Source organism: Balaenoptera borealis (assembly GCF_965194805.1).
Source record: "Balaenoptera borealis genome assembly, chromosome: 8".
Taxonomy (NCBI): Eukaryota; Metazoa; Chordata; class Mammalia; order Artiodactyla; family Balaenopteridae; genus Balaenoptera; species Balaenoptera borealis.
Genome location: NC_138865.1, coordinates 18,371,942 through 18,397,984, shown reverse-complemented (window position 1 = coordinate 18,397,984; position 26,043 = coordinate 18,371,942). Strand labels below are relative to the sequence as shown.

Sequence of the window (26,043 nt, the reverse complement as noted above, 5' to 3'; positions counted from 1 at the left end):
CTCTTATCAGTCTAATTTGCAGGGCCCCAGTTGGAGAACCTAGGAGGGAAGAGGGAGAGTTTTTTCCTCCCCTACAGAGCTAATACGTTTCCTCATAGTGGGGTTGGATACCCTTATCAATGCCTTGGGGATCCAGAATACTGAAGAGCAGCAGCAAAGAGAAGGAGGCTTTGGCATGCCAGCCAGAAGCTCATGGTGCCATGTTGGGAAAGGAAAAAATTTCCCTCTACTCTTTCTAGGTTCCTCTAGCTGGTCTAAGAACCACACTGACATGAGACAGATTAACAAGAGAAAATAAAGTTTAATTACATACTACATACCTACGGGGTCTCCATAAGAATGCGAGTTAGGCAATTGAGGCCTATATGTCATCTGAGGGAAGGAGAAAGGGTAGGGGTTTGGGACTTCAAAGGAGAGAAAGACAATTCACTTGGAAGTGGAAAAACAAATGTTTGGTGAACAGACGTTTGCTATGCCATGCAGAGACAGTGGGACGCAGAGAGGACTTTGGTCTCCAGGCCCTGCTGAGTGACCCCTGCCACACCCAGCCAGTATTCTTTGTAGATATCTCTGGTGATGGAGCTCTTCCTGGGTCAGGGCCTTTATCTAAATTCTTTAGGCAGTAAGAGGGAGGTAAAAAGAAAGACTTCCTGAGTCTTCTGTTTCTTAAAAATTATCAGCTTGAGATAATCCTCATGCCAAGGAGACATTCTGAGAGGAAAAATGGGATTTGTTCAGTCAGTGAATTAAACTTTTTTTGAGCATCTATGTGCCAGCAGTTAGCTAGACTCTGCAGAATTACTGGGATTAAATAAAACAGCAAAATGAATTCTCCTATTGTCAGAGAGGAGGGAGGCAGGGAGAGGGAGAGAGGCAGGGAAGCTTCTCTGACTTGTCCTCCTCCCCTTTCCTTCTTTCCTCCCTTTGACGCTGCACCCCAGCTGCCTTGGACACCCCCACCACCCCATCCCCGGTGTCCTGGGAGTGTTTGCATCTTCACCTCCCCTTCCAGACTGCAGGCTCCTCAAGAGTGGGGTCAAGATCCTCAGCACGTTCTCAGGGCCCAGCTCAGGTAGGTGTTCAACAAATGTCTGAGGACTAAAGGCAGAGTCCTCACCCTTAGGGCTTAGTATGCAGACTGTCCAGACATTGCGGGAATGAAGCCAGCCAGGCGGAATCCTGAAGGATGAGTACGACAGTGCTGTGGGCCAGTCCCCCCAACTCTTGTCTCGTTTCTTTGAAATTTCCCTGGCTGGTTTGTCCCTGAGACAAATAGTTGTTTTTCCCTGGGATTATAGTTGTATTTCAAAAAACAGATGGAGCAAACCTTCACTGGTTCAAATCTCTGGATGGAGGCGGGCACCAGTCCCCAAGCAGCGTGGAATAATTGGGCCTAGGGAAGTGACTTGTCTCATCTAAAAATACACTTGTTTCTGCCTCTTCCATTCCCATAATTAAACACATGTACATGTACATGCACATATGCTTGCTGCCCCCATTTTTTTTTTTTTTTTCAGTGTTCACATTTTCATTAGGGGATCCAGGGAAAAGGACCCCTCCCTGTCAATGTAGATGCTCACAGTTTCTTCAGCCACTCCAAGCTTGGGCCCTGTGGGTCCTGTGGGTGGCTGGACCCATTGAGTATGTTCCCATTGTCTAGGAGGAGCACTGGGTGGTTGTAAGGTGAGGCCTGGTTGATCATGATGGCATACTTGGTGTAGGGGCTGATTGTGGGCAGAATTATAATGTGGCCCCCGATGGTGAAGGACACCACCAGCACCAGCTCCTTGGCCCAGGCATTCCTGAGGAAGGAAGGAGTCTTGCAGTTTCCCTGGCTACCCCAATTTAAGTCAGCTGGTTCACAAAGACTCTCTGTTTGACCAAACTTTACACAGCCTCCTCATCCATGGCCTGCTAAAGACAATCTTTTAGCAAAAAATCCTGCTAAGTCAGTTTAGCCAGATTCACCCACTCTTGATATCTGATCAAACTCCTCATCCCCCACTACTGGTTTCTCATCCTTGATGCCTTCAGCAAGAATCCAGTTAGACTGGTTTAGCCAGAATTCCCCATCCTGGATATCTCCTCTTAGTGATTTCCCATCCACCAACCTCACAGTCTGCTCATTGGCTGTAAACCCCTAGCCATCTTTGCTGCATTCAGAGTTGGGCCTGATCTCTTGCCCCTATCACAATAGTCTTGAAAAAGGTCTTCCTTACCATTTGAACAAATATCAGGGTAATTTCTTTTAGCTTGTTTGAGAAGGAAGAAGAGAAGTGGTCCAGTTGTTGCTTCTTGGTCTGTTCCTACAGGTGACTGGACTACGGCCAGAGTGACTTTGGGGAGAGAGCTGTCAGTTTCTGTACTTGGGAAGTGAAGAGTGGACTGAATCCCCAAATTTCTGTCCTTCTTTAGAAGGATACAGAAAAAGAGGTATGGGCAAAGAGATGCCCAGGAGAGGCAAGGCAGTGACCACCAGAGAGTTGGTAGGAAAGTGTTTACTTCTGCATTCTCAGAACTAAGGGAGAAACGCCGTGCCTGTCCATTAGCCTCTTGCGTTGGAGGGAAGAAGGTGGGGAGACACAAAGCAGGGCTGCAGCCTCAGGGAGATGTCTACATGTGTCCCCATGTCCCTGTAGCTCACAGGTGGACATTGCAAGATCCTTCTATCTGTCTACCTCAGCTTCTTTTCACATTTAAAAAAGAAAAAATTATTTATTTATTTATTTTTGGCTGCTTTGGGTCTTTGTTGCTGCGCATGGGCTTTCTCCAGTTGCAGCGAGCGGGGGCTACTCTTTGTTGTGGTGCACGGGCTTCTCATTGTGGTGGCTTCTCTTGTTGTGGAGCACAGGCTCTAGGTGCGTGGGCTTCAGTAGTTGTGGCATGCAGGCTCAGTAGTTGTGGCACATGGGCTTAGTTGCTCCACGGCATGTAGGATCTTCCGGGACCAGGGCTGGAACCTGTGTCCCCTGCATTGGCAGGCGGATTCTTAACCACCGCGTCACCAGGGAAGTTCCCTATTTTCACAGTTAAGGCTTAATATGTGCTGAAGAGTGCTCCATCTGCTCCCCCTTTAATTTTTTTTTAAAACAAAATCTTTTGTAAAGAGAAAGGGAAGGAGGATGTAAGAGCTAGGTTGATTCATGAACAAACGTGGATCAGATAGGACTATGTCATGTTACTTGTATAATCCACCATCAGAAATGTTGTGTAGTAATGGAAATAAATCAGTTAAGCAAAACCGGTTATATTAGTGCTACTGATGTAAATACCGAGACTTTGTTTTCACCCTCTGCAAAGTACAGAGACAAAAAGGGGCCATGAAGGAAAACTGACCCACTGCACAAGCACATGAAAATGTGAAAGACGCGAGGACCTTTCTCCTCTGCAAGGTTTTTAGCCCCTGTGTTTAACGTGTCGAATCACTTCTACCTTCTGAGAGCTGTTTAGTCGCCATTAAAAAATAAAGATCTTTGATACATATTGTTGACACTGTTTCTTCAGGAAAACACAGATTTATGCTCTGAGGGCCTATATGGAGAGAATATGTGGCCTCTATAGCTGAAAAATTTAGAGTTCTAAGGAAAAAAATTTCTAGACACCAAATAAGATTTATTTAAAAAATGAATCAGTGTTAATATAATCCAACATAGTTTACATTATGGTTTATATAAAACCCAGAATAGATAATGTATGACATTTTAAATTAATATTTTAGATCATCTTTCTAGAGTGTGATTTCTTCTTGACCTGGAGACTAGAGACAAGGTCCCAACTGCCAAGAAATTAAGCAGAGTAAGGGAGATGGTGATGTATGGGGGAGGGACAGTGGCTTTTGAAACCGCAGTCTTCACTAGGGAAACAGAACTATAAATACCAGAGCAGTTAACAACTCAACAGAATAAAATACAGTCAAGCGTCTAGATTTTTTTTTCAAGGTGATAGTGAATGTGTAGTTTTTTGGGGAAAAATATCAAAACTATCCATTTTTCTTACAGATATTAGAGCTTGCTGAAGGGTAGCAGAATATGCCACCCCAAAATATGCCTCTTTGGCACAAGGATTATTTTGAGAAACAGCTGAGGCCGTAGAAGCTCTGAAAACAGAGTAGAAGTTACCTTTTTGTAAGGGACATTTACATTTACAAAACAAATCTCCATTTGTATCGGTATCACCTATTATGTACCAGGAAGAGGAAGATGACTCTAAATTACAAGACAGTCTAATAAGTGAGGGAGGCACACACTTGAATCTATATAACAACTTTACCCTTGTTTACTTTACTCTTCCTGGAAATAACCCCCACCATCACCATGACTGGCCTCCCTTCCCCAACATCTTTCTTTTGTCTTTAGCTGAAGATGGTATTTAAGGTGGTGGCTTGGGTAATCTGGGGATTTACAGTTTCCCTGAGTATATTCCATGCACCTATGAGGTATACATGTTAATAAACTTCTGTTCTTTTTTCTCTTGTCAATCTGTCTTTTATTATTAGGAGGGTCTCAGCCAAGAACTCAGAGGGTAGAGGGAAAATTATTTTCTTCTCTTACACTTCCAAGCATGAATTTAAGTTCCCAAATTAGTTGCTAAATTTGTGAAAAATATTAGCTTTTCCAGGCCCAAGTTTCTGACCTCAAAAATGAAAGAGGAGGGCTAGCAGTTGGAGTATTTGTCCTATGCCTCCATGACCTGTGCGATTTATGGTTTAACGGTCTTTCTAATGAGGACGACTAAGAATTTTTTTATCCCCTGTGTCCATGGAATAAGTGATCCCCTTTGGCTACCAAGAGTAAAGGGAAGCATTTCTCTACTAGTCTTCATGACAGGCGCGTCATGGGAACGGATGTTGAGGGGTTAACGCGTCTCTCCCCGACAGCTGAGGCATTCTGGCTTTAGCTGTAACAAGCAGGATGTGATTTGTCACCTGCTCCCTGGCACTAATGCCCACAAGTTGATTGGCTTCAGACAGCTGACTTCCCAAGGGGCTGAAACACATACATTCACAACGGGGGTTTTGTCTTATTACCTCATCTGCTGGGGCGTCATCCGTACACCGTCTCCACAGAGGAGACCGGTGGAAGGTGCCTTCGCGGTGCAGGGTGGTTAGTCCTCACCTCTTCCCTGGGGAAGGTGTCTGTTTTCCTTTGTTAGGTCTTCAGGGTAGTGATGCCTTTGGTGAGGCTGCCTTCCCTCTTGTCCCAAGACAGCTGTAGGGCAGAGGCAGACACATCCCAGGATGTGTGCCGCTTTCCAGGCGCTTTCCCAGATGTCAAATCGAACAACTTCCGTTAACATCTCCTTTGGTACCACAGCTGCAAGGAGAACAATGCCGAGTAACTGGTCGTCTGTCTTATTTTTCATTATATTCTGTTTTTTTTTTTTTTCTTAATTGTAGTTTAATAGAGATAACATAATCGTAACCACTTTTAAGTATGCAGTTCAGTGGCATCAAGTGCATTCACACTGTTGTGCAACAATCACCACCCTCCACCTCCAGAACTCTTTTCAACTTCCCATACTTGAACTCTGTACCCGGTACACAGTAACTCCACATTTATCTGGGTTTTATGTTGGCGAAAATCTTCTTACGTTTCTCCCAGTATGTTAGAGAGTTTTCATCTTTTATGTTGTTCACAAATTATTGTTCCATGCCTGGCCATTTGTTTGTGTAAGTATTTCTCTTGTAAACTATTGGTTCTCTTTTTTCTGCATGGTGATTGGTGGATGTTTGTTACAGGAGAGCTCAGTGGCCAATGGAAATTTATGCTGTTGTTTTGGATGGAAGTCATGTCCCCCGAGGGATCTTTCTAGTGAGTTTGACTGGGAACTCAGGGGACCACTCACTGACCAGCAGACTTCACTCAGGGTGTGTCATCAGGGAGCTTTGGGATGAAGAAGGCACTGCTAGAAGCAGGAGGTCTCAGACAAGTGGAAGGTGGCATGTCTCATTGGTCTGCTGTCCTGAACTGGACTTTCTTATATCCTTTTAAACCACTGCATACTTTTCTATAATATTAAGGTGACACAGTTTAATGAAATTCCCCTTCTGATGAACATCTAGGGTGTTTCTGGTTTTCATTATGATAAACAGTACTTCTATAATCATCCACTTAACATGCATGATTATTTCTATAGAAGGGCTTTTTATAAATGTTATTGCTATCATAAAGTATACGTACACTTTAAAATCTGATTGATAGATGCTTACAAATAGTTCTTTATAAAGTCCTATACCAATTTCCTACCGAAAATGTATAAGAATAAGTTTTCCTTCCCACGCTAGAAACATACAGATTCATTTGCTTACACTGGATATTATTACTTTTTTTAAATAAATTTATTTATTTATTTTTGGTTGTGTTGGGTCTTCATTGCTGCACGCGGGGTTTTTTTTTCTAGTTGTGGTGAGCAGGGGCTGCTCTTTGTTGTGGTGCAAGGACTTCTCATTGCCGTGGCTTCTCTTGTTGTGGAGCACGGGCTCTAGGCACGTGGGCTTCAGTAGTTGTGCCTCGTGGGATCTATAGCGCAGGCTCACGGTCTTAGTTGCTCCACGGCATGTGGGATCTTCCTGGACCAGGGCTCGAACCTGTGTCCCCTGCAATGGCAGGCAGATTCTTAACCACTGCTCCACCAGTGAAGTCCCTACACTGGATATTATTAATCTTTATTATTTATGCTCATATAATTAGCTTAAATGATATCTCACTATTTTAATTTTCATTTCTCTGATAACTATTAAGAGAGAATGTTTCTGTTAACCATTTGTAGTTTTCTTTATCTAAACAGTCTACTCACATCCTTTACGCATTTCCCCTCCTGCTGGGTTGTTGTAATTTTCTTCTTATGTTAAAAAAATTTTGTGCATTATTTGCTTAACTTTTTTATGGTGTCTTGCCATATAGAAGTTTAAATTTTAATGCAGCCAAGTCCAACCTATTTATTTTCTTTATGGCTTTTGCATTTCATATCCTCATTAGTAAGTCATTGTCTTAGTCTGTTTGGACTGCTATAACAAAATACCATACATGGCTTACAAACAACAGAAATTTATTTCTCACCTTCTATGGGCTAAAAGTCCAGGACCAAGTCACCATCTGATACAGTGTCTAGAGAGGACCCACTGTCTGTTTCTAGACAGCTGTCTTCTCACTGTGTCCCCACCTGGCAGGAGTGAGGGAGCTCTCTGATGCCTCTTTTATAAGGGCACAAATCCCATTCATAATTACCTCTCAAAGGCCCCACCTCCAGACTCCATCACCCTGGGGGTTAGGATTTCAGCACATGAATTTGGGGGAGACATAAACATTCAGTCCCTAACAGTATTTTTGTTACTGAACACAAGTTTGTGTGCCTGACGCACAGTGAGGCCAAACAAACTGAAATGTGGGAGTCTGGAGCAGAGAAAGGTTTATTGCCAGGTCAAGCAAGGAAAATGGGTGGCTTGTGCTAAAAAACCTGAACTCCCTGATGGTATTCAGTGAGAAGTTTTTAAAGGCAAATTTAGGGTAAGGCTTGCAGGGTGTGTGACTTTCTTCTGATTGCCTGGTGGTGAGGTAACAGGGTGGTGCTCCAGGAATCTTATGCTCAGCTTGAAGTTACCATCTTCCACCTGGGTGGGGACCTTAGTTCCTGAAGAAGAATTCAAAGGTATTATTATATATATATTCCTTCAGGAAGAACAAGGACCCAGCCCCAAGTCTGTACTATTGTTTCTTGACTTCTCTCTTGTTTCTGCATTCGCTCCCTTCCCTGATTAGCAACTGTTTGAACCTGCCTTTTGGAACTCAGGGAAGGTCATGGAAGCTGAATGAAGCTTATTTTCTACAAACAAGAAACGGGGGACACAGAAAGGATTTGTACCTGGGAGACCCACAGGGTTCTGTTTGGTTTCGCTTTCCCACCCAACAATCAAAAATATTCCCCCTTAGGGCTTCCCTGGTGGCACAGTGGTTGAAAATCTGCCTGCCAATGCAGGGGACACGGGTTCGAGCCCTGGTCTGGGAAGATCCCACATGCCACGGAGCAACTGGGCCCATGAGCCACAACTACTGAGCCTGCGCGTCTGGAGCCTCTGCTCTGCAACAAGAGAGGCCACGATAGTGAGAGGCCCACGCACTGCGATGAAGAGTGGCCCCCACTTGCCGCAACTAGAGAAAGCCCTCACACAGAAACGAAGACCCAACACAGCCATAAATTAATTAATTAATTAATTAATTAATTAATTAAAAAAAATTTCCCCTTGGTTTCTTCTAGTACTTTTATAATTTCACTTTTTAACATTTACATCCTTAATCAATACAAAACATTTTAAGGCTGTGTGTTTTTGTTTTGTTTTGGTTTTTTTGCCATACCATGTGGCATGTGTGATCTTAGTTCCCTGAGCAGGGATTGAACCTGCACCCCCTGCATTGGAAGTGCATTGTCTTAACCACTGGACCACCAGGGAAGTCCCAAGGCTGTGTGATTCTTAAACTGATGCTGGGGAAGAAGAAATTTTCCTCTACCCTTCTAGGTTCTTCTGGCTGGTCTAAGAATTAAATTGACATGAGACAGATTAACAGGGGAAAATCAAACAAAAGTTTAATAACCTGTACATGGGAGAGACGCAGGAAAACTAAGTAACTCACCCAAATGGCCGAAATCCTGACCTTAAATACCATCTTCAGCTAAAGACAAAAGAGATGTTGGGGATAGTAGTTTGGAACTTCAAAGAGGAGAAAGGCAATTCACAGGAAGTTGAAAAAGCAAATGTTTGGTAAATAAATGTTTTCTGGGCCAGGCAGAGGTGAGGGGACACAAAGCAAACTCTGGTCTCTGGGTCCTGCTGAGTTTCCCCCACCACACCTAACCCATATTCTTTGCAGATAACTCTGGACAGCTTTATTCTGTAAATAAGCCCTTTATCTAACTTCTTTAGGCAGCTAAAGGGAAGGGAGAAAGAAAGACTTCCTGAGTCTCTTGTTTCTTAAAAATAATCAGCCTGTATTAATCCTCATGCCAAAGAGACACAATTTGGGGTGGCAAATTTTGCTCCCATACACCAGAAAGACTTCTCAGATTTTCCTGTATGGACAGACAGTTGTCTCAATACCATTTAAAAAATAATCCATTCTTTCTTTACATTTTTGAACTTTGACTTTGTCATGTGCTAAATTCCCATTGGTCAAGTTGCCTGCAGCGGTGCAAAGCCACACTATTTTCATTTCACAGCCATCAGTATTTTACCTGTGATAGGACAGTGTGCTCTTATCATTCCTCTTCTTCAAAAAATTTTGGCAGATATTATTTATCTTTTAGAAAAATTTTAGAATTCACGTTTCGAGTTCCATTAGGCTTAAGATTGGTTGAATTTACTGAGTAAGTTTGGTAAATTTTTTTATAGTTTTCGTTGGGATTATTTTGCATTACATTTCTAACTGGATGTTCCTTGTAAGGATGTTCTATGTGAAAAACTATTACCAAACCAAACTTACATTTGCTCACCTGCCATGTAGTAAAGCCAATCTACTGACACCAGGTTGTCGTGAAGGAAAGTACAGTGTTTATTTGCAGGGCACTAAGCAAGGAGAATGGGTAGCCAATGCTTAAAAGACCCAAACTTCCTCATGGCTTTCAGGGATTTTAAAGGCAACACTAGGGGTGAGGGTCATAGGGTGCGTGATCAGCTTGCGGACATTCTTCTGATTGGTTGGTGGTGCAGTAACAAGGTGATATTTCAGGAATCTCAATCCTCAACCTTCTGGTTCCAACCAGTCTGGTGTCTGTGTGCTTGTGGTTAGCAGTTTCCAACCCGGGGCGGGGGTGGGGGGTCCTAGTTTCTGTAAAAATCTCAAGGATATGCATCAGATTGTTATCTATATCCTTTCAGGAGGAACTAGGAGTCCTGTGACTCTATTGTTCAGGCTTAGAACTTATCTTGTTTGACTGCTTTTCCTTTGTTTCTGCATTTTCTCACTTCTATAATACTTAACTGCTTGAGTCTGATCTTTGGAACTTGGGGAAGGCCTAGGAGACTAAAGCTTTTTTTACAAATCAGAAACCAGGACATGAAGAGACTTGTACCCAGGAGGGCCCCTCAGGGTCTGGCTTGGTTTCCGGGTGAATGGTTACTGTTTGTTGGAACCATACCTGCCCACCTAATGGAACTCTCTTACTACTTCCACTAGATTTTATGTTGATCACTTTGAATTTTGTAAGACAAGCATCATTCCATTATTCAACTTCCTAGTTTTTGTCTCTTTATTACATTGGCTAGGACCTCAATCACTGTGCATCCTTGTTTTATTTGAAAATTCAATATTGTAAATTAAAGTAGGCAATTGTATTTTTATAAAATCTTCAAAGTAAAACTTGTAATTTGAACTCTGAAATAGTCACTGCAAACAGCAAAAAAAGAAAGAAAAAGAATACATCACTAATGAAATTACACATTCAAATATAGAACATCATGAAATTTCTACTTAGTAGTTAAAGGCTTCCAACTGTACCCCTCCCCCCACCATGTGCAACATTCTAAATTCTGAAAAATAATAATCCAAAGCATCCTCTGGGCAAAATATTTTTATGAGATACAAAAACCAGTCAATATATTGGGATATAGGACATTTATCTTGTATGAAGCTACAAAGCTATACAAAAGCAGTTGACGAAGCTATACAAAAGCAGTTGAATATTGTGTTTTTGCAACTGCAGAAAGAATACCAATCTTAGATGGAACATAGTAGAATATGTTTCTACTTCAGAATAGTAGAGCTGTGTAATCTACCAGATTGCTTACTGTGAAGATGAAACTCAGTCCACATCTTGTTCCGAGGACCCTGTGAGCAAATCCCTTTTATGAATAGAAATGGCATTAGTAATTCTTGAGTGACAATGTCACTATTTGTAATCACAGATTTTGGTTTTTTTGGCCACACTGCATGGCATGTGGAACTTCCCTGACCAAGGATCAAACCCATACTCCTCTGCAGTGGAACCTTAACCACTGGACCACCAGGGAAGTCCGTAATCACAGATTTCTCATTTTAGTCAATAATTTCTCACCTGGCTCCATACCTGAGCTCCCTTCACCTGGAATGTTCTTTTGTTCTTTGCCTTGCTAGCTCCTTTGGTCCTTCAGCTCTTAGCTTACTCATCACATTTTCAAGGCAACTCTTCCTGATGCCTAGGCTGGGTCACATCTCCCCTGGGGCACCTGCAGCTTTCTCTACTTTACATTCCAGTTTCTGGTGTAAAAGAAAAATCAGAATGGAGTCAGTATTGCTAAGAGAGCTCTCTAAAATGGAGCCAGGAGGCCACTGATGAGGTGGGACTTATGAATGTCTCAGCTTGGATGGAATCTGAACTTTTGACCACTTATTGCCTTAACACAGGCATCCAGATCATCTGCACAGTGTTCCAGAAACCCAAGATACTTATGGGACCCTTACCCTAAATAACTTGTGACAGCCTATCTCTCTCTTTTTAAAAAATTTTTTTAATTAAATTAATTAATTTTTGGCTGCGTTGGGTCTTTGTTGCTGCATGCAGGCTTTCTCTAGTTGTGGCAAGCGGGTGCTACTCTTCATTGTGGTGCACGGGCTTCTCATTGCGGTGGCTTCTCTTGTTGTGGAGCATGGGCTCTAGGCATGTGGGCTTCAGTAGTTGTGGCTCGCGGGCTCTAGAGCACAGGCTCAGTAGTTGTGGCTCATGGGCTTAGTTGCTCTGCGGCATGTGGTATCTTCCTGGATCAGGGATTGAACCTGTGTTCCCTGCACTGGCAGGCAGATTCTTATCCACTGCACCACCAGGGAAGCCCTTTCAGCCTCTCTCTCTCTTAAGAACAAATATTTCCCATAATAGCCAAGACATGGAAGCAACCTAAATGTCCCTCAACAGATGAATGGATAAAGAAGATGTGGTATATATACACAATGGGATACTACTCAGCCATAAAAAAGAATGAAATAATGCCATTTGCAGTAACATGAATAGACCTAGAGATTATCATACTAAATAAAGTCAGAAAGAGAAACACAAAAACCATACGATATCACTTATATGTGAAATCTAAATTTAAAAAAATGATACAAATGAACTTATTTACAAAACAGAAATAGACTCACAGACATAGAAAACAAACTTATGGTTACCAAAGGGGAAAGGTGGGAGAGAGGGATAAATTAGAAGTTTGGGATTAGCAGATACAAACTACTATATATAAAATAGATAAACAAAAAGGTCCTACTGCATAGCACAGGGAACTATATTTAATATCCTGTACTAAACCATAATGGAAAAGAAAAAAATAAAGGAACAAATATTTCTCTTTTGCATCAGAGCCAATTATAAGTCTTGCAAGACAACTGTAATTACCTTGTAGCTTTTGCCTTTATAACCTGTTTCTCTTCCCCAGAACACTCTTGGTTTTACCTGCATCTGTGTCTCCTGAATTGCAATTCCTAAGGCTTCAGACAAAACTCTGTTCTTTTCAGTCATGATACTGATTATTATTTGATGTTGGTCCCAACTCTACCTGGCCCTTCTACCAGAATAGAAGCTCCATTAGGCATGGACCACGTGTGTCCCCAGCTCCTTAGTCCACACTTATCCAGATTTGTGGAGTGAATAAATGGATAATTTCATTCTTGAGTTTCTTAAGCATTTTTTAAAAACTAATTAATTAATTAATTAATTACTATTATTTTTTTTGGCTGCATTGTTGCACATGGGCTTTCTCTACTTGCAGTGAGCAGGGGCTACTCTTTGCTGTGGTGCACGGGCTTCTCATTGTGGTGGCTTCTCTTGTTGTGGAGAATGGGCTATAGGCGCGTGGGCTTAGTAGTTGCAGCACGTGGGCTAAGTAGTTGCGGCACGTGGGCTCAGTAGTTGCAGAGTGTGGGGTCAGTAGTTGCAGCGTGTGGGCTCTAGGGCATCCGGCCTTCAATAGTTGTGACGTGTGGGCTCAGTAGTTGTGGCTCGTGGGCTCTAGAGTCTAGGCTCAGTAGTTGTGGCACATGGGTTTAGTTGCTCCACGGCATGTGGGATCTTCCCGGAACATGAATCGAACCCGTGTCTCCTGCATTGGCAGGCAGATTCCTAACCACTGCACCACCAGGGAAGTCCCAGAATTTTTGTTTGGACAGCATCCTGTTCTACTTTTTTATTAATATGTAATATGTCAATTACCTTATTTACTTTCTGTAGTAAATGCATTTTCTTTCCTACATCTAAGGTGCTTATAATTTTGTCAATAAAGTCAGGCCTCGAAAACATAAAATAATGGAGACTCACATCCCCTGGTCGTGGAGCAGAGCATCACCAAACATCACAGCAAATATACTTTCTCAAGTCTTATTGGTAGTTTTTAAAAAATAATCATTAACTAAAGTCCAGAAAACTTAAAAATAATTCTCTTCAAATTTAATAATTAATACTTTGTTTGTATAAAATTATGGTGGTGTCTTTATTTGTCATATCTTAAAAAGTTTTTCTTCAAAAGGAAGAAAATATGAATATATTTTTAAGTGTTAAAAGAAAGATATTGAAAGTTGAGTAACGTAATCAGATATTAAAGCTTGTTCTAAAGTTATAATAAATTAGGGACTTCCCTGGTGGTCCAGTGGGTAAGACTCCGCACTCCCAGTGCAGGAGGACTGGGTTCTATCCCTATCAGGAAACTAGATCCCACATGCATGCTGCAACTAAGAAGTATGCATGCCACAACTAAAAGATCCCACATGCCACAACTAAAGATCCCGTGTGCCGCAACTAAGATCCAGTGCAGCCTAAATAAATAAATAAATATATTTTTTTAAAGTTATATTAACTAAAAGTGTGATTTAAAAAAATTTTATTGGAGTATAGTTGATTTACAATGTTGTGTTAGTTTGAGGTGTACAGCAAAGTGAATCAGTGATACATATACATATACCCACTCTTATTTTTAGATTCTTTTCCCATATAGGCATATACAGAGTACTGAGTAGAGTTCCCTGTGCTATACAGTAGTTTCTTATTACTTATCTATTTATATATAGTAGTGTGTATATGTCAATCCCAACCTCCCAATTTACCCCTCCTCCCCCCACTTATCCCCTGGTAACCGTAAGTTTGTTTTCTACATCTGTGATTCTACTTCTGTTTTATGAATAAGTTCATTTGTACCCTTTTTTTAGATTCCACATATAAGCAGTATCATATATTTGTCTTTCTCTCTCTGACTTACTTCACTCAGTATGACAATCTCTGTGTCCACCCGTGTCACTGCAAATGGCATTATTTTGTTCTTTTTTATGGCTGAGTAATATTCCATTGTATATATGTACCACATCTTCTTTATCCATTCCTCTGTTGATGGACATTTAGGTTGCTTCCATGTCCTGGCTATTGTAAATAGTGCTGCAATGAACATTGGAGTGATGTATCTTTCCGAATTATCGTTTTCTCCGGGTATACGCCTAGAAGTGGGATTGCTGGGTCATACAGTAGTTCTAAAAAGTGTGATATTGATTCAGTCATAGAGTTCAATGTTTTTTGCTGCATTCTAGCCTTGTGACTCAAGCTTGTCCTTCACATCACATTCTTTCCTTGTTTCATCCTGCTTCTTTTTCATTTCTACCTGTTTCACAACCATTTTCCCCCTCTCCTTTGCTATTATCTTACCGTTGTGTATTTTATCTAGTATTTTATAGTCATTGCTTTTCTTTTTTTCTTGAAGGGACACATCAAATGTTTGCTTCCAAATCATAAATCTTTAAATGTATTTTTTTCCTTTTATCTCAGGTGATCTTCTAAATTTTGATATTGTAGATTCTTTTCATAGATTCCAGTTTCAGAAAGCTTGTTTTTAACATACAGTCCACTGTTGTTTTTTTTTAAATTTTACATAAATGGTATTGTAGACATTATATAAATGATTTGCAACTTGTTTTCTCATTCAACATTTTGTTTTCAGACTTTATCCATGATGATATGTGTAGTCCAGTTCATGTTTTTATTTTGTGTGATGTTCATTGTATGATCAATGCATTACTTTTTATAAAAAAAATTTATTTTATTGAAGTATAGTTGATTTACAATGTGTTAGTTTCTGGTGTATAGCAAAGTGATTCAGATATCATTCATACACACACACACACACACACATATATATTCTGTTCCGTTATGGTTTATCACAGGATATTGAATATAGTTCCCTGTGCTATACAGTAGGACCTTGTTGTTTATCCATCCTATATATAATAGTTTGCACAGCAAATGCACTACTTTTTAATCCATTGATAGATATTTAGTCTATTCCCATTTATTTTGCTTCCACGAACATCACCGCATAAGCTGCTTATATGTCCTGTGTTGAGACAAATGCTTCCCAACATTCCCACGTCACATCACTCACCAGACACAGCACTACTGGTGTGGCAGATTGGAGTCAGCACAGGATGGCACTGCTCCTGCAGGAGGTGCTGATCCCAGCAGCCCTAAATGCCCCTGGCCCTGCTCAGCCACCAGGGGACACCTGAGGACACATACAAACTCCACACATCTGCATTCAACTTGGGGCACCTGGTCGGGAAGCTCTGCTCCAGAGGACAGACTCAAAAGGGAAATTACTGGGTGTGTGAACAGTCAACCCCAGGAATTACTGTCAAGTCACTCTTCAAAATGGTATATTAATGTATACTCTCAAAGCCTCTTTCAATCTCAAGATTGTGTCTTTCCTCAGCTCTTGGAAAAGTTTCTCTATTTATTTGATAATTTTCTACTCTACATTTTATGTTCTCTTTCTTTCCTTCTCTCCCTCTCTTTCTCTCTCTCTCCCTCCCCCTCTTCTTTTCCTCCTCTTCCTCCTTCTCCTCCTCTTCCTCCTCCTTCTTCTCTTCCCCTCTGTTTCTCTCCCTCTCTGTCTCTCTCTCTCTCGATTTCCTACTAGTTAGGCATTGTATCTGGATTAATCCTGGTTTAATCATCTATATCTCTTATTATTTCTGTCATATTTTCTGTCTCCTCTTTCTCTCTGTACTGTAGTCTCTGAAATGTCCTAAATGTTATTGTCCATCCATATTTGTTATTTTATGTTTTGTGAAACAATTTTAATTTCCAGAGGCTTTTGTTGTGGGTATTTTCACATGGCTCATTTTTCATAGTGCCATGCTCTTGTTCTATGGATGCAATGTTTTCTAAAATCTCTCTGAGGATGCTGATCAAAGAGGTTTTATTCTGTTATGTTCTTTGTTTTATACTCTCTTGTTCTCTGAATTCCCTCTGCTTCCTCCGAGATAAGTTTCTGTCTCTGCCTTTCTCTCTCTCTTTAGAATCCTGGTTGCTTTCTTTCATGCTACAAGTTTTGTCTAATCTCTAGTGAGCCCCTAAAGGTGGACGAAAACTCTGGGACTGGAGCAGGGACTGCTGCCTTGGACTCCTCAGCAGGAGTGGGCAGAGAAGCACCTGAGGCTAAGATAAGACTCTGCCCCCCTCCCCTCAACAGCTGCATTCCAGCAGGAGGTGGTCTTCACTCTGGGTCTGCACACCAGCTGCCCAAGTCCTTCCCTGACTGGACACTTTTCTCTGGGCTCAGGGTAAGTGCCTGGCTGATGTTCCTGGCAGCTCTGTGCACAGACTGGGGTGGGGTAGGGGGATGTTGACCCTCCTGTACACAGATCTTCAGACAGTGCTTGGTTTTCAGCCCCATTCTTCTCTCCTGCCACTAAGTGTCAAGCCCTGGGCCTGTCCCAAATTCTACAGGCAGAGCAGTCTGTTGCCCCCCCCTCCAGATGCATCTCCTAGTCTAGCTGTGGTTTCCTCTGGGCTGTGGTTTCCTTTGCTATTTCCTCCATCAACGCTCTTCAGTCTTCGTTCAGTGTTCCAGAAATGGGCTGTGAGCTCTCTGTGCGCACCCATCCGTCAGCATCGTTCATTCTATCAGGGTTTGCTGTCTGGTGTTTATTTACACCTATCCTTTTGCCTTCACTTATAAACTTACTAGTGCCTAGAAGTGGCTCCCAGCCCACACCAAAGCCAAGCCCCAAGGATGATCAATGAGCCCAGGTGAAGCCTGAAGGCTCTGAGGCAAGTGCTAGCTCCAAATGCACACATTTATCACATCAAAATGTTTGGGACATTTGAATATTGATGGATAGGTATAAGTTTGGGGCAAGGAGAGAAATGTTTTGGTTTGATTACCTGGTGAATGGCATGGCCATTTACTAAGATGGAGGAGAGGAGAAAGGCAAGAATAAGGGCAAACTCAGGGGTATGCTTCTCAGTATATTATATTTGAGAAGCCTCTAATCATTGCAGGGGTTCAGAATATGTCATTCCAAGATATGCCACTTCGGAATATTGATGATTTTGAATTGAAAGAACTTGAGAAACAGCTGTTGCAAGAAGGACACTCCGAACTTCCTTTTTCCCCATGAAAGCAGGAGATAAATCTCCCCTGTGAAAAGTCCCCTCCCTGTACTAGGAGGGTAGAAGGCACCCATATCACCAAAGATAGGGAACTTAGGGCCGAGAAACCTGTATAAACAAACCTGTTACTTCCTCACTAATTTACTACTCCAAACCCAAACTTCTTCATTTTGTCAATTCTTCACACATTTATTGTTTCCTTGTCTAAAAGGTATAAAAGCAGTCTGCTTTGGTCACTTCTTTGAGTCCCATATTTTTATGGACTCCCGAACATACAAAATTAAATTTGTTTTTCTCCTGTTACTCTGTCTTATGTCAATTTAATTACTAGACTAGCCACTGGAAGGGAAAAGGGGAAGAGCTTTCCTCCCCTACAATACAAACAATTGTTTAGCAGTTGCTTTAAGTTCCTTCCTGGCTTACCATGGTTCAGAGCACTTTCAGCTGAGAACCAGAACTCCTTGAACAAGGACAACTTTTGCACTTACTGCAAGTGGTATTTATCCACCAGCAAAATTTTAAACAGCTTTAGAAATCATTCAAAGAAATGTAGCAACTTAATTGTAACATTGATTTCATTAATCATGTAATTGAATATTTGTTCAGAGAGAAGTAGGTCAAAGGTTATGATTTTCCTCAGAGTAGGGCATATGGTATAAGGCATGACTATCTGTTTGAAGTGCTTCTTTGGGCAGGTTTGATTTTTCTGCATTCAATAACCCATCTGAGATTTCTTTGTCTAATCTAGTAATTCTCTGAAGTGCAGGGGAAGACAGAAATTCCTCAGGGTAAGCATCCAATGATTTATGTTTGGTCAAATTCAGGGATTAACTCAGCATGGTATAAATAATAAGTAATGACAAGCTAAGGCAAGCTTCAGAATTAGTACTTTGTTTGGCAGAAGAAATTTAATAGACTTTAAAGACTGGAACCCAAGCTACAGTGAGTAATTTAACACGAGTTGAGTAAATATATATAGATCAAAGATACAAACTGCTGTCCTCCTGTTTAAAACATGTTTAAAAATCATGTTTTTTTAAAAAAATTAGTTACCAACACTTAAAAGTTGGGCAACTTCTCATAAACATCCAAATTTAAAAGACCAGGCAACATTGGGTATGTGTGGGCACAGGAGAGGCTATCCATTAGATAAGATGTATTCCAGGTTGTCATGGGGCCTGTCACCCTGTCTGTACACTTGGGGTTGGCCTCACCTGCATTGGATTCTCTCTTACTCACTTTATTCTGGTTTAGGAAGATTGCAAAGAAAAGGGGATTGACTATCAATGGCTTCTAAGGAAAAAGGAAGAAACCAGCAGAATTTAGGCTTGAACTGAACCAGCAACAGAAACTCACTCAGCAAAAGAAACTGCACAACATCAAGAAAATGCAATAAAAGCAGACATGGTACGTGATTTCAAACCATGAATAGTACTTGGAATGCAAAATCCGCCATATATACTTTCCTAGGTAAAAACATGAGTAGTTCTATTCAGAAATATTGTATAAGCTCAGTTCAATAAATAATTTTTCAACATCTATTTTATGCCTAACATTAAGTTGGGCCCTGAGGATGCCAAAATTGGGAGGACCATCTCTGCCTCAAGGAAATCACAAACTAAAGGAGGAGACTAGCATATATAAATGCATAAAAATAAATGGATTTACAACTTTATAATAAAAAAGAAAAATAACTCAATTAGAAATAGGCAAAGGGCTTACCACATAAAAAATTAACTCAAAGTGGATTGAAGATCTAAACATAAGAGCTGAAACTATAAAACTCTTAGAAGAAAACATAGCAGAACATCTTCATGATTTTGGTTTTTTGATGTGACATCACAAGTGGAGCCAACAAAAGAAAAAATAGACAAATTGACTCTGTCAAAATTAAGAATTTTGCCCATCAAAGAACACTATCAACAGAGTACAAAGACAACCCACAGAATGTGGGAAGATATTTGCAAATCACATATCTGATAAGAGATTAATACCCAGAATATGTAAAGAACTCCTATGACTCAATGACAATAAAACAAGCAACCTAATTAGGAAAAGGAGAAAGAATTTGAATAGACGTTTCTCCAGAGAAGTTATATAGATGACCAATAACACATGACAAGATGTTCAATATCATTAGCTATCAGGGAAATGTAATCAAAACCACAATGAGCTATCACTTTACACCTATTAGGATAACTATAGTAAAAAGACAGATAATAATAAGTGTTGTCAAGGATGTGGAGAAATTTGAACCCTCATAAACTGCTGGTAGAATTACAAAATGATGCAGCTACTGTGGAAAACAGTCTTGAAGTTCCTCAAACAGCTAAACATAGAGTTACCATATGATCCAGCACTCCACTCTTAGGTGTATATACCCACGAGAAATGAAAATATATGTCTACACAAAAACTTGTACACAAATGTTCCTAGCAGCAGCCAAAGAGTGGAAACAACCCAAATGTCCATCACCTGATGAATGGATAAACAAAATGTGGGATATTCTTACAATAGAATAGTATTCAGCCATAAAGAGGAATGAAGTTCTGACACATGTTACAACATGGATGAACCTTGGAGACATTATGCTAAGAGAAATAATTCAGTCACAAAAGACTATGTATTATATGGTTTCACCTATACAAAATGTCTAGAAGAGGCAAATCTATAGAGACAGAGCAGAGATTGGAGGTTGCCTGGGGTGAGGGAGATTGAGGAAAGGGGAGGTTGAAGGGTGATGGCTGAGAAATGTGTGATTTCTCTTTGAGGTAATAAAAGTGTTTTAAAATTGATTGTGGTGATAGATGCACAATTCTGTGAATATAATAAAAGTCAATTCAGTTGTACACTTTAAATGGGTGAATTGTATAGTATGTGAATACTCTCAATAAAGCTGTTATAAAATAAATGAATCAACACATTTGGTTGTGGCAGGTGCTCTAATAGAAGCTGGTTCCAGTATTATGTGACAACAAAAGAAGGAGTGTGACCATCCAAACTTAGAGGGCAGGGGAGATTTCATAGAGGAGGTGATTCACCAGACACACCCACAAACAAGAGAAAGGCTTTTTTTGGCAGAAAAGCAAATACAAAGGCCTGGAAACATGACAAAGCCTGGAATGTTCTTGCCCTTGTGAACAGGGGCAAGAGGAACAAAGTAGGGGATGAAAATCCAGGTCATGGGGGACTTGGCTAGTGAGGTTAGGGATTTTAGCCTTTATCCTATAGGAGATGGGATCTAGAAAGATCCTCTGGCACCAGTATGGAGGATGAATTTGAGAGAATTGGGTATTTACTACTTCTTGCATTGTTCCACTACACTTGGTATGAAAGGCAATAAAATGCATTTGTTTTTATAAGTGTTTATATGCCAGTTTGTGACATCAGTTCCATCAACTTGTGATGTCCTTGAGGAAAGAAACTGTCTTTTTAATCTTGGCATTCCCTGGGTCTAGCCTGATGCAAGGCATAAAGTAGGTGCTGGGAAAATACTTACTGAATTGCGTTTACATGAGAATTCTAGAAAGCCTTGCTCAGGTTGTTACCTTAAAAATTACATGGGAGATTTTGTATGACTCCTGTATTTTATTCACATAATGATATTAGGTGTAAAAAACACCCTCAGATGCCAGTTAAGAGAATTCTCAATAGGTAAGAGAATGGAGGTCTGAATTAGACCACTGGCTGTAGAGGTAAAGAAAATGGACTAACTTGAGAGATATTTAAGAAGTAGAGTTAACATCTAGGGAACAAATAGAAGTGGACATGAGAAAGAGGTTTCTTGGTTCACTCCCAGAAACTTGTTGGGTATTATCAGTACCACGGTAGAGGCAGTATTTGTCAGGAAAAGAAAGCACACAGAAATGAGCAGGTGAGGGCGGTGGACTTAGCAGGGGGTGGGGGATAGGACAGGCAGAGTTGAACATGTGGAGTTCTAGGTGTCTGAGGAGCAAATAGATTTGAAGCCTCTGAGAAAAGACTGGATGAGGTGGTGGTGGGGGAATGGGGGACACCAAGTGTGAGCTGAAAAGCTTGCTTGAGAAAAGTTCTGTGCTGTATCAGTTTTAAGGGCAGGCAGAGGTGTGGGAGCCAGTAAAAGAGGCTAGGAAGATGGTGGGTGGGGAAGTAGATGCAAGGCCAAGAAACATGGAATTTCCTGAAGGAAGTAGTAAACAGTGCTAAATGCCACAGAGAGGTCAGGTAACATAAGGTGGAAACATGACCACTGGAATTGGCAACATTTCCAAAGATTTGGGAGGTCGTTGCCAGGACAATTTCAGATGATTAAAAAGGGCAGACACTGAGCATGGAGGGTCACAGAGGAAATGAAAGGGAAGAAAAACGTTTAAGAAATGGAAACACCCCTCCCACTTCTGGGTATATATCCAAAAGATTGGGAAACAGAATCTCAAAGAGATATCTGCACATGAATGTTCACTGCAGCATTATTCACAATAGCCAAGAAGTGGAAGCAACCTAAATGTCTATTGACAGGTGAATGGATAAAGCAAATGTGGTGTATACATACAATGGAATACTATTCAGCCTTAAAAAGAGGGAAATTCTGACACATGCTAGAACATGGATGGATCTTGAGGACATTATACTGAATGAAATGAGCCAGTCACAAAAAGACAAATACTGTGTGATTCCACTTATATGAGGTATCTAAAATAGTCAAACACACAGAAACACAAAGTAGAATGTGCTTACTAGCAAATGGGGACAGGGAGGAGTGGGGAGTTGTTTCTTAATGGGTATAGAGTTCCAGTTTTGCAAGATGAAAAGTTCTAGAGATCTGTTGCACAACAAGGTGCATATAGTTACTACTGTACTGTACACTTAAAAATGGCTAAGATGAGGGACTTTCCTAGCAGTCCAGTGGTTAAGACTCTGCAATTTCAATGAAGGGGACACAAGTTTGATCCCTAGTCGGCAAACTATGATCCTACATGCCAGGTGGTGCAGCCAAAAAAAAAAAAAAAATGGCTAAGATGGTAAATTTTATGTTATATATATATTTTTTTAACACACTAAAACAGTAAGAAATGAAAACATTTAGTTTGAATGTGAAAATAATATACTCTTACTGTTGGAAAATTCAAACCACACACAAACTATTTAAACCATAAATAGTGCACTGTAAGTAAGTAAAATGCAAGCCACAGATGTAATTTAAAAATTTCTTGCAGCCACTTTATTAATTATTTATTTATCATTTATTTTGGCTGCTCTGGGTCTTACTTGTGGCATGTGGGATCTTTAGTTTCAGCATGCATGCGGGATCTAATTCCCCAACCAGGGATCAAACACGGACCCCCTGCATTGGGAGCATGGAGTCTTACCCACTGGACCACCAGAGAAGTCCTTCAGCCACTTTAAAAAGAGAAAAAGAAACATATGAAATTATTTTAATAAATTTTCATTTAAAAGAATATATCAGCACCAGAGAGCAGAGAGCAGAAGCAAGAAGAAGTACAATCCTGCAGCCTGTTCGAACAAAAACCACATTCACAGAAAGACAGACAAGACGAAAAGTCAGAGGGCTATATATCAGACGAAGGAACAAGATAAAACCCCAGAAAAACAACTAAATGAAGTGGAGATAGGAAACCTTCCAGGAAAAGAATTCAGAATAATGATAGTGAAGATGATCCAGGACCTCTGAAAAAGAATGGAGGCAAAGATCAAGAAGATGCAAGAAATGTTTAACAAAGACCTAGAAGAATTAAAGAAAAAACACTAGAAGAACTAAAGAACAAACAAACAGAGATGAACAATACAATAACTGAAATGAAAAATACACTAGAAGGAATCAATAGCAGAATAATGGTGGCATAAGAACGGATAAGTGACCTGGAAGACAGAATGGTGGAATTCACTGCCATGGAACAGAATAAAGAAAAAAGAATGAAAAGAAATGAAGACAGCCTAAGAGACCTCCGGGACAACATTAAACACAACAACCATTGCATTATAGGGGTCCGAGAAGGAGAAGAGAGAGAGAAAGGAACCAAGAAGATATTTGAAGAGATTATAGTCGAAAACTTCCATAACATGAGAAAGGAAATAGCCACTCAAGTCCAGGAAGCACAGAGAGTCCCAGGCAGGATAAACACACTGAGACACATAGTAATCAAATTGGCAAAAATTAAACATAAAGAAAAATTATTAAAAGCAACAAGGGGAAAGCGACAAATAACATACAAGGGAACTCCCATAAAGTTAACAGCTGATTCCTCAGCAGAAACTCTACAAGCCAGAAGGGAGTGGCATAACATATTTAAAGTGATGAAAGGGAAGAAACTACAACCAAGATTACTCTACTCAGCAAGGATCTCATTCAGATTCGAAGGAGAAATCAAAAGCTTTACAGACAAGCAAAAGTTAAGAGAATTCAGCACCACCAAACCAGCTTTACAACAAATGTTAAAGGAACTTCTTTAAGTGGGAAACACAAGACAAGAAAAGGATCTACAAAAACAAACCCAAAACAATTAAGAAAATGGTCATAGGAACATACATATCAATAATTACCTTAAACATGAATGGATTAAATGCTCTAACCAAAGGACACAGGCTCGCTGAATGGATACAAAAACAAAATCCATATATATGCTGTCTACAAGAGATGCATTTCAGACCTGGGGACACATACAGACTGAAAGTGAGGGGATGGAAAAAGATATTCCATGCAAATGGAAATCAAAAGAAAGCTGGAGAAGCAATACTCATATCAGATCAAATAGACTTTAAAATAAAGAATGTTACAAGAGACAAGGAAGGACACTACATAATGATCAAGGGATCAATCCAAGAAGAAGGTATGACAATTATAAATATGTATGCACCCAACATAGGAACACCTCAATACATAAGGTAACTGCTAACAGCTATAAAAGAGGAAATCAACTGTAACACAGTAATAGTGGGGGACTTTAACACCTCACTTACACCAATGGACACATCATCCAAACAGAAAATTAATAAGGAAACACAAGCTTTAAATGATACAATAGACCAGATAGATTTAATTGATATTTATAGGACATTCCATCCAAAAACTGCAGATTACACTTTCTTCTCAAGTGAACACAGAACATTCTCCAGGATAGATCACATCTTGGGTCACAAATCAAGCCTCAGTAAATTTAAGAAAATTGAAATCATATCAAGCATCTTTTCTGACCACAATGCTATGAGATTAGAAATCAATTACAGGGGAAAAAATAGTAAAAAACACAAACACATGGAGGCTAAACAATACGTTACTAAGTAACCAAGAGATCACTGAAGAAATCAAAGAGGAAATCAAAAAATGCCTAGAGACAAATGACAACGAAAACATGACGATCCAAAACCTATGGGATGCAGCAAAAGCAGTTCTAAGAGGGAAGTTTATAGCAATACAAGCCTACCTCAAAAAACAAGAAAAATCTCAAATAAACAATCTAACCTTACACCTAAAGGAACTAGAGAAAGAAGAACAAACAAAACCCAGAGTTAGTAGCAGGAAAGAAACTATAAAGATCAGAGCAGAAATAAATGAAATAGAAACAAAGAAAACAGTAGCAAAGATCAATAAAACTAAAAGCTGGTTCTTTGAGAAGATAAACAAAATTGATAAGCCATTAGCCAGACTCATCAAGAAAAAGAGGGAGAGGACTCAAATCAACAAATTAAATATGAAAAAGGAGAAGTTACAACAGATACTGCAGAAATACAAAACATCCTAAGAGACTACTACAAGCAACTCTATACCAATAAAATGGACAGCCTGGAAGAAATGGACAAATTCTTAGAAAGCTATAACCTTCCAAGACTGAAACAGGAAGAAATAGAAAATATGAACAGACCAATCACGAGTAATGAGATTGAAACTGTGATTAAAAATCTTCCAACAAACAAAAGTCCAGGACCAGATGGCTTCACAGGTGAAGTCTATAAAACATTTAGAGAAGAGCTAACACCCATCCTTCTCAAATCTTCCAAAAAATTGCAGAGGAAGGAACACTCCCAAACTCATTCTATGAGGCCACCATCACCCTGATACCAAAACCAGACAAAGATACTGCAAAAAAAGAAAATTACAGACCAATATCACTGATGAATATACATGCAAAAATCCTCAACAAAATACTAGCAAACAGAATCCAACAACACATTAAAAGGATCATACACCATGACAAGTGGGATTTATCCAAAGGATTCAAGGATTCTTCAATATACGCAAATCAATCAATGTGATACACCATATTAACAAATTGAAGAATAAAAACCATATGATCAACTCAATAGATGCAGAAAAAGCTTTTGACAAAATTCAACACCAATTTATGAAAAAAACTCTCCAGAAAGTGAGCATAGAGGGAACCTACCTCAACATAATGAAGGCCATATATGACAAACGCACAGCAAACATCATTCTGAATGGTGAAAAACTGAAAGCATTTCCTCTAAGATCAGGAACAAGACAAGGATGTCCACTCTCACCACTATTATTCAACATAGTTTTGGAAGTTCTAGCCACGGCAATCAGAGAATAAAAAGAAACAAAAGGAATACAAATTGGAAAAGAAGAAGTAAAACTGTCATTGTTTGCAGATGACATGATATTCTACATAGAGAATCCTAAAGATGCCACCAGAAAAC

The 26,043-nt window shown here is 40.1% G+C and overlaps 1 long non-coding RNA gene across 2 annotated transcripts in view; it reads right to left on the bottom strand.

Moving 5' to 3' along the window:
- Positions 1 to 1,797: 1,797 nt before the first annotated feature.
- LOC309633965 overlaps positions 1,798 to 26,043 on the bottom strand; it is a 38,109-nt gene continuing 13,863 nt past the window's right edge. The window contains exons 2-3 of one of the 2 annotated variants that reach the window (XR_014247794.1): positions 7,775 to 11,225; positions 1,798 to 7,629 (exon numbers count right to left, since the gene is read on the bottom strand). This is a non-coding gene — a long non-coding RNA (uncharacterized lncRNA). Of the gene's footprint in view, positions 11,226 to 26,043 lie in introns of both variants that reach the window. The other variant, XR_014247795.1, reaches the window with a different exon arrangement.